This window comes from Pteropus vampyrus, unplaced genomic scaffold (genome assembly GCF_000151845.1).
Source record: "Pteropus vampyrus isolate Shadow unplaced genomic scaffold, Pvam_2.0 Scaffold27, whole genome shotgun sequence".
NCBI lineage: Eukaryota > Metazoa > Chordata > Mammalia > Chiroptera > Pteropodidae > Pteropus > Pteropus vampyrus.
In genome coordinates this window covers 7,823,301-7,830,260 of record NW_011888808.1, presented here as the reverse complement: position 1 = coordinate 7,830,260, position 6,960 = coordinate 7,823,301, and the positions used below count along the sequence as shown (strand labels likewise).

The 6,960-nt window shown below is 29.7% G+C and overlaps 1 pseudogene; it reads left to right on the top strand.

The window, feature by feature from the left end:
* The first annotated feature begins 4,734 nt into the window (after window positions 1–4,734).
* On the top strand, window positions 4,735–4,853 carry LOC111737522 (annotated as a pseudogene).
* The last annotated feature ends 2,107 nt before the right edge of the window (window positions 4,854–6,960 follow it).

Sequence of the window (6,960 nt, the reverse complement as noted above, 5' to 3'; positions counted from 1 at the left end):
TAGGGAAATAAAATGTTAGAATGAATTTATCATTAAAAGAAAAAAACTCTGCTCCTCTTCCTTTGGGTGAGTCTATAAGCACACTTTTCACCAAGACTATGAGTAATAAATTTATGAGAGGAGATCCAACATTTTGAAATAATTCTGTGGCCTTTGTTCTTTGTCATCCTCTGCAGATAAGTGCTCTTCTTTTGAGAAACAGGTTTTGGCTTGCTACTGGGCCTTAGCAGAGACTGACAATTCAGTGACTCATCATGAATAACATGTTGTTTTAATGAACCAAGCTACAAAGTTGAGCATGGAAAGCAACAATGCATTATCAAATGGAAGTGATATATATGAGAAAAAGCTCTAGTGGGTCCTGAAGGCACAAGTATCTTGAACTTAGAAGTGGGAAAAATACCAAGGCCCCTGCTTCTACTACATTATTATTTCTCTCTGTCTGTACTTATAGTTTTATTAGGAATTCCCTATGACTAGTAGACTGAAGAAGACAAATTTGAGCCTGATTTACATGTAGTTCTGTATGAAACATAAGTACCCACTGGAAGTAGACAGCTGTAGCACTGTAGCTTCTTTATGGGACATCTCTGAAGGATGCTGGTGAAGGGAAACCACCTGTGTGAAGAGAACCAACTGTGTGACTCTGAAGAAACCTATAACACCACTTCTTGCAAGTTTTCTCATTTGTGAAGCATAAAAATAATGACCACTGCATGAATATTTTAATAATTATTTGAGATGATACACATGGGCATTTAGGTCATGTGTTACATTGTAAATATGTAATGTTTGCTCTTATTATCTATTACTATTTTGTAGTATTCCTTGATTCTTCTTAAATAATGTGTATTAATATTGTCAAAAATCTCCAGTTTAAGAACTGTTTAGATATAGACAGAAGGAGCTTAGTAATTGATAGATAGATGTGACCACTCAAATTTCACATGAGGAACTGCTAAATGGGAACAGATAACTAAATATTAGTCAGACATATATGACTCATAAAATTGAATAATATAATTGACTGAGAAACTTGGTGTTATATAAGTTTACTTAAAATTAAGTATACAGAGTTTAATTTTGAAAGATTGGATATTTATAATAATTTATGATTTGCCAACATTTTTCATTTTGGATGCACAGAACATATTATCCATAGCAGCATAAACTATCATACAAAAAAAAAATAGAAAAACAAATATCAAAAAGAAGTGCCTGAAGGCTTGAATTAAATCAACAAAGGATAACTTAAAACTGACAGCCTTTTAAAATACCATTATAAAACAAGAATTCACAACAGGAGTTAGAAATGTCAACTCAAAAGAATGAATTTCTTTGCTCTTGTCAATGTAACAAAAGGCTTAAAATATTGTTTTGAGTATATTCAATCTTTTCATATTTAAAAATATCTCAATGGTTGAAAAATTACTATTACCCTAATTTCAAAGCATACTACACATATACCTTTTATGCTCTTATATTATAGATAACCCACAGGCATTTTGCATATCTCTGTAGAATTTTGACAGGCATTGTTAATAGTCGAAATAATCTGCTGGGGTGTGAGCAACTTCTAAAAACTTTTCTTTTCTGTGAAAAAGGGATATGTGGAATGAACATGTTCTCTTCTCCTACGGATTTAGATATTCTTGTGTGATACTGAACTTTTGAAATGGTTTGTCCATTTTGCATATGAGAGACCAAACCTGGGAGTAAAAGCCAGCACATTAAGGATGGCAGAGGCGAAGAAATGTAGAATCTGTTTCTTGATAATATTGTTGAACTTCTTATAAATTAATACTAAATTTGCCTTTTCTTTCAGTCTTTACATTAAATTGAAATCATAAATTTGCCTTATTTTAAGACTTCCAGTTATTTTTGTTTTTCCACCACTTGACCAAAAGTGTCATAAATGACACGTAACTCCAGGAGGTATTCAAATCTGGATATTCTAACACATCTCTGAGCTGTTATTATTCCTGTTATCTAAAACTCGTCGTCATCCATAAGCTATACCCTGAAAGTAGAATTGCACCAGTACCTGAGATCTGCACATAAGCCAGCAACTTTAGAGAAGATGGATAAGGAGAAAGGGCAATAATTTTGTGTGGGTGTCCATAACACTTGAATCCATGAAACTTGGTAAGATTCGATGGTAGCTGGAGTCCCTAAAATTTTGATTTCAGAACTACTACAATGGAAACCAGTGAAGAAAAGCTGATAAATCTTGATAATTTTAAATTATGATGTCCTAAGAAAGAAGTACAATTATGAACTGGGTATGGGTAACTCTGTTCTATAGAAAACAGTGTCACAGCTAGCCTTATCAGACATAGATGTCTTGATATCTTAGTCAAATATAAAAAACATAGCCTATAATAGATTTATGGCTCAAATGTAGCCAAATATAACTTCATCTATGAGACAGCTTGACCATTGACAATATGGACCTTTCGTCTCATGTATATAATATTTTTTAGGCAATAGTTTATTCTTCTTCAAAGTTATCATTGTAAATCTCCTTAGCAGATACTTACATATTTGATTTTCTTTTGCTAGAATATAGAAATTCAATTAATTTTTAGTATTAACTTTATGTTTTGTAAGTTTGCTCAATTCACTTATTAGTTCTAGTAGATTTTATTTGATTCAGGGGAAATTTTTCTCTTGTCTCCTGACACCTAAAATTGCTAAGGAAACCTTTGAAGAAAACTTTATTTTCTTTACCTGAATGCAAACAGGGGTAGTTCATTATACTTGATATACAGTATAGCTTCACTAGATGAGCCTCATGATCACTTTTTGAAAAATGTTTTGTTTTTCCTGAAAAATGGTGATTCAACATATAAAATATTTTTTATCCTCAATTCCTTCATAAACTCTGCCTATAATTTTCCCCATAATTCATGTGTTTTATTGTGTATATTTCTAAGTCATAGAAAGAAAACTAAATAATAACAGAACCAATTTGAGAGCATAATATAAATAAAATATATTTGTTTTAATTTATGATGGAATTTTCACTAAAAAAAATTATCAAAGGATTCACCTTGAACTAAAATTAATTCACCTAGTCAGGTGCTATGTTTTAAAATTATTCTCTGTACTGATAAGAAAGCTATGGGATGTGTTTTTTAGGTAGCTAAACAAAAATTATATTGTTAAAAAATAATTAAACAATGCTAAAGGATTCAAGAAATTTATATGTCACTATGCTGTTTACCATGAGTTAAAAGGCTTTATTCAATTTGTGGCATTTCATTGTAATGGGCTCTGTGCCACATCAAATAGTTTTGTGACATAACCCATCTTTACTAATATAAAATGTTAATCTGTATCTTGTACAGATGCTACATTTCTAAACATATTTAAAGTAATTACTTCTGTAGGAAGTGATAAAACACAATTGATAATATTTCATAGATTTAAATTCATTAATCATTTCAGATTTAGCTAAATTTAAATTTAACTTGTTATTTTTTAAAATTTATTTCTCCCAACTCAATCTTTTCATTACACACAAAAAAAGTCAGTACAATTTCTGGTGTCTGAGACAATACATGTTTTTTTTCTGTTGTAGCATTTACAATGAGACTGAGTCAAATTACAAGCGCTCTGTCAGTTTCTAAAGTTAGAACACATGAAGCTTTGTTCCTTACACAATACTTCCAAGTATTTGATTCAGTTTCTTTGAAAGCATAAAGAATTAAAAAAAAAAATCATTTTCCCTGAATATCTTCTTTTAAAGTATACAGTTCTGCTGTCTCTAGTCTGCTGCTTTTCTGACCAACTATGTGAAGTTAACATGTTCTTTTTTTGTGGGTTGATCAAGCTCCTTGGCTCATTCATTTTTAAAGGTTGACAGTCCCATCTGAGTTTACAATCATGAAGTAGTAACATAAATAAGGTTTTCTTTTGCTCTTCTCCTATTTATTTTTCCTGTAAAACTCAAAATGTAATAAGGTGCTAAATTTTATTTTATTTTTTTTCTCATTTTGTGTCTCAGTTGGCAAGACCAGACAATATATCCAAATATTTCCAACTTAGTTGCAAATATTAAAGGTCTTTTAAACTCTTCTTTGAATTCTACATCATGACAAAATTAAGTGTGTAATATAATAGTTAACTTTCCATATCATGTTTCAATTTTGTTCAAATGATTCTGTGTCTAAAATATACTGTTTGTTTATATGGTGTGATGTTGGTATTCTCATTCTCCATGTAGTTAAGTATTTGTTTTAAGTTTTTGTGATGTGTTTCAGAAAAGGTAGTTTAATAAATTTTCATTATTGTCCTATCTTTATTAAAAATAGTTCTCGATGTAAATAGATAAAAGTTTAGCTCCTTTAAGACTTGTGGCTCTTTTGGCAATTTAAAGATAAGACCATATCCTGTATTGATCTGTATATACACAAATGTTTAAATATTTGAATAATGTGTATCTGATATAATCGTATGCTAAAAACATAGAAAGTTTAATTTTAGATTTAGTAACCCTGACTTGCAACATATTATACAGAAAAACAAATCCACTATATATTCTCTGAAGTCATACCTTAAATTAGATTCAGCATACCAAACATTTAAAGAGTATACTCTGTGTGAAAAATACTGTTAGATGCACAGTATCTATATATAACAAACTATTTTAATTTAAATACTTGAATATGGTTCCATAGTGTAGCGGTTATCACATCTGCTTTACATGCCCCAGTGGAACAGTGGTCCATGGTCTACAGCCATGCCACCCTGAACATGCCCAATCCCATCTGATCTTGGAAACTAAGCAGGGTTGGTCCTGGTTAGTATTTGGATAGAAGACTACCAAGGAAGACCATGTGCTATAGGCATAAATAATAATAAATAACAAAAATAAGTAATAAATAAATAAATGCTTAATCAATATGAGGTCAACATGTGATTATAGTAGATGTGTAATTATGTACAGGAAATGTTTGGTATGACAATGAAACTTTTACAGTATAGAGAAATCCTAAACATATCTTATTTTGAGAGCTCACTCTGCTTTGCCAGCACAAGTATCTGAAAAACTTAAAATGTCAGTGTGTCAATATAAAGAATATATCTACAAATAATTACATATAATACAACTTTACAGTTACAACAAATAATGTAGCTTGTTTTTTTGACATTTTAAATTCTAATTTGTATTTTTATTTAGTATGTTATAAATAACAGAGAAATAAATAGTAAACATGACAGTTTACTATTGTAAAATAGTAAAATCTTTGTGTGGAGTTAATAGTATTTAATAATTGTTTGAATATGTCTGTCTAATTTCCTAAAGACAAGTATATGGTCTCTAGAATAAAAAGTTAGTAGTATCTACCATTTTTCATGATAATTATTTCCAACTATTCCTTTCAAAGTACTTCAATTTTTGGCTAAATAATTATACTAAAATATATGGAGTTCCTCAGGCAAGGAGATGGCAGTGGTAGGGTTATTCTATGAAGAAGAGAGTGCAAATAAGAGTAAATGTTCTGATATAGATTGTTTTAATAACCTTCTTTTCTCCATATTGCTGTGAAACTCTGTAAATAAACAAAGTCATTTTAAACGATAAACACAAACACACACACAAAATGCAAACATTTCCGCGCAGAAATTATCTTTCAAAATTAGTTTTTCAGTGAATCAGACTTACTCAAATTTGTTTATTTATTTAAATAATTATAAACTATGTGATTTCTGTTAAACCGATAGAGATTTCAGTATAACAAAATATACAAATTACTAACTTCATTTCTCTGTTCTTTAGAAAGTACTTTAAAGATTTTAATTTCTTTAGTGATGGAGGTATATATTCATGATTCCAAGTGAGTCCAATAAGTACTACATAGGAAATAGTTCATTATATAATAACTATAAGAAACATAATCAATATATATCATAATAATCACTTCTGTTATGGATAATAACTTTGCATACTAATTTATTTTATTTTCCCAGTTGTAAATAGTGTAGCAAAGAACTTATTCCTGCAATCTTCTTTCATTAGAAATAAATATTTGTACAGCTATTCACAATTCATCCACTTTACAAGAACAAAATGTTTCGCCAAATATGCCTATTATACTAAGCCAATATATTAAGGGTTTAAATAATTTTGTTCAACAGGTATATTAACATAATACCTTCTGAATAGATTCTTTGTATTTTATTAAAATGCATACATATATTTAAATATTTAATATTCTCATTTAAAATATTTATTTATATTTCTCTAATAGTTACTCAATTTTAACATTTAAATTAGATTATTTTATCAATGTACTTATAATCTGCAACAAATATTTTCCTTTTCTAGTCTTGTGAATTTTATTACATAGTAATAAAATTACTATGTGAATACTATTACATAGTATTCCTTCCTCCAAGTCTTTCATACCATAAAAATGGTAATTATTCTTGGGACTCATTCTCTTTCACCATCCATTATTCATTTACCAAATGCTGCCCCTTCTAACTAGAATTCTCTTGCATAGTTCCACTTTACTTCAACTCCGCTATTATTATGTGAGTCAGGGAAACCATTATCTCTTACCTAGGCAAATATAAAACTCATTTTTCTCCATTCAAGTCTCATCCAATCTATTGGTTAGGTTTTATAGCCTTAAGCCAAAACCTAATATGGCTCCCTAGTCAGATTTAGTCCTACAATTTTCTCTCTCATAAATCCACCTAATAACACAGTATTTCATGCATCCCAGGATGTTGTCTACCTATCTGGAGCTTGGCAAATATTTTTCTACCTCTGTCTTCAAGGATAATATTCTCTCCACTTTGAAAATTATTTCCCTCCATTCTTTACCTTTTTAATTCTTAATGATCTTTCTAGACTTGGCTCAAATATTGAATGGCTGCTCACTATCTCATTGATTTCAGAATTTTGTCTTTATAGGACTTATCAAAGTGTAAGTTTATATGAGTGAT